The 2,675-nt window shown below is 41.0% G+C and overlaps 1 pseudogene; it reads left to right on the plus strand.

The window, feature by feature from the left end:
- The first annotated feature begins 224 nt into the window (after positions 1-224).
- On the plus strand, positions 225-1,424 carry LOC100511612 (heterogeneous nuclear ribonucleoprotein D-like-A pseudogene; annotated as a pseudogene).
- The last annotated feature ends 1,251 nt before the right edge of the window (positions 1,425-2,675 follow it).

A 2,675-nucleotide genomic window follows, 5' to 3' on the forward strand; every position in this document is an offset into this window, starting at 1 on the left:
GCCAGACAATTTCTCCAGAGCAAGCCGGTGTACAATAAGCACTCCTCCTTAACCGCCCATTTCAAAATTCAAACCACTCACTCCCACGGTCTCACCGTCTCACGTCACCGCGTCCCTGTTTCGTCACCTCCCCCACCAATTCCCATATTCCCCCTCTCTGCCAGTTGAAACTGAGCCACGCTTTTCGGCAACGATACAGCCCCGCCGCCGCCAGCCTCCCTTCGATGGACGCCATTAACTTTGCCATGAACAGAGTGGATGAACCACAACAATTCCCTCAGGGGTTCCTAATCAAAGCCAGCAAGAATCAGTACGATGCCAGTAAAATGTTCATCGGGGGAATATCCCGCAATATCAGTAAGCAAGCTCTTCTCGAATATTTGACCCAATTTGGGGAGATCCTAGATTTTATTATAAAAACCTATCCAGACACCGGACTCTCTAGGGGGTTTGGATTTGTGCTTTTCAAAGATAGTGCCTCCGTTGAAAAGGTGCTCCAAGTCGAAGAGCACAAAGTGGATGGCAAAATGATCGACCTTAAACGGGCTAAAGCCATGGAAGTGAAATTCCCTCCAAGAAAAGTTTTTGTTGGAGGATTGAACCCCCGTATGTCTGAGGAAAAAATCAGAGAGTATTTTGGGGCCTTTGGCATGATTGAGAATATTGAGCTTCCAGTGTGTCCAAGAATGAACGAAAGACGAGCCTTCTGTTTTATCACATACACGGATGAAAAACCAGTGAGGAAGCTGTTAGAAACCAGGTACCATCTAATTGGCTCTGGGCGGTGCGAAATTAAAATTGCACTCCCAAAAGCATATGTGAAGTCGCAACACAGGGGAGGAAGAGAGTTTCCTTTTGCCAGAGTTGGCAACCGCTGGGGAGGAATAGGCTCCCAGGCAAACCCAAATCCTTACATGGCAAACCCAAATCCTTACATGGCAAACCTGAATCCTTATGTGGCAAACCTGAATCCTTATGTGGCAAACCCGAATCCTTTTGGAGCTAATCCAAATCTTTGCAGAGCAAATCCAAGTGCTTTTGGAGCAAACCGCAATCTTTGCAGAGCAAACCCAGATCTTTGCGGAGCAAACCCAAGTACTTTTGGAGTAAACCCAAATGCTTTTGGAGCAAATCCAAATGTTTGTGGGGCAGTTGGAGGTGATGGAAGCCCTTCTCCTGTGTTTGTTCCTGTTCCCTTCTCAGCCTGTAATGAAGGGTTTAATTTTTCTAATCAAGTGTATGGCAATTTCCATAATGCCTACTACAATGATCGGCCAGTGTTTAATACCTATGGTGGAGAGTATTTTCTTAGCTATAACTATGGGACTAATGCTTTTGGAACTGCATTTACTAATTACAATGTTCAAATGAATGAAGCATCTCCCTTTAACGGTGGTTATCAGGGACTTTATCAGCCTTTCTGAAGATGAAGAAAGAAGCCACTGCCACAAAACCATTCTCTCTGAGAATGAAAACTTACCATTACTGAAGTAGGAAATGACTGAAGGACTGTTTACTAAGACTTTGTTACTAACTTTCTCAGCCGTTTCCAGCTGTTTCTTAAGAACCAGGTTTTGTTTTTGTTTTTGTTTTTAATAAACTTTTGACATTAGAGTGAAAAGATAACAAGGATTTGAGACTTTTATTTTACGACAGTTAATGTTTTCTCAAAAATAAATGTTTACTGGGTTTATATGTAACTCTATAGTGGCTCCTGTTTCATGTTGGTGGGGGTTTTTTTGTGAAGGAAGTGGGGGAAGTTTGGGGTCTATTTTGGGGGCTGTGTCTAGGGTGGTGGGTTTGGGTTAGAGCCATCATCCACATTCATACCTTAAAATTTTCCTTTAGATTTGCTATTCAACCAAGTCCTTCTTGCATTCATTCAACAACATTAAGCATTATGCTAACCCAGAAAGTGTATTCAATGCAGGATATTTGCAGAGAATCAGCCCCAGTCTCAAAAGAGGCAGAAATAAACCAAGAAACACCATACAGTGAGATAAGTGCTAGATGAGGCTCTGTGAAGAATGATGTGGTATTATAGACATAGGGCAACTAAAGCAGATCTGGAGAGGGGGGTGGTCAAAGATGGGGTAGAGTGGGTAGTCTTTTGCCAATGGACGGTACTAAGAAAGAGAATGCCAAGCAGATATGCAAAGGAATCGAAACAGGAATTTAGCACTCACTTTTGGAAGAGAGCAAATAGACTTTTCACAAGCAGAAACAAGTGTCTATTAGAAACAACTGCAAGCCACATATGTAATTTAAAATAACCACATTTTTTAAAATCAAAAAAGATGAAATTCATTTTAATAATGAATGGTATTTAATATAACCAAAATGTCATTTTTAAGATATAATCAAGATAACTATTAATGAGACCTTTTACATCACTGCTTTGGTCCTAAATCATTGAAATCTAGCATGTATTTTACTTTTACAGCATGTCTAAATTCAGACTAGCTGCATTTCAAGTGCTCAATACATGTGGCAAGTGGCTATCATATAGGACAGTACAGACCTAAGTCATAAAGGGTCTATATTACATGCTGAGGGGTTGAATTCTATCTCTAGAAATTAAAGAAATTAAAGGATTTAAAACAGGGAGTGACATGAAACAGCATACATCTACTACATGCCTAACACTGAGCTCCATGCTAGGATTTGAAAATCAA

The sequence above is a fragment of the Sus scrofa genome, chromosome X (assembly GCF_054392235.1).
Source record: "Sus scrofa isolate SSC_HxYL_T2T_F1_AM1 chromosome X, Sscrofa_HxYL_maternal_Yorkshire_Landrace_v2.0, whole genome shotgun sequence".
In the NCBI taxonomy this organism is placed as follows: Eukaryota; Metazoa; Chordata; class Mammalia; order Artiodactyla; family Suidae; genus Sus; species Sus scrofa.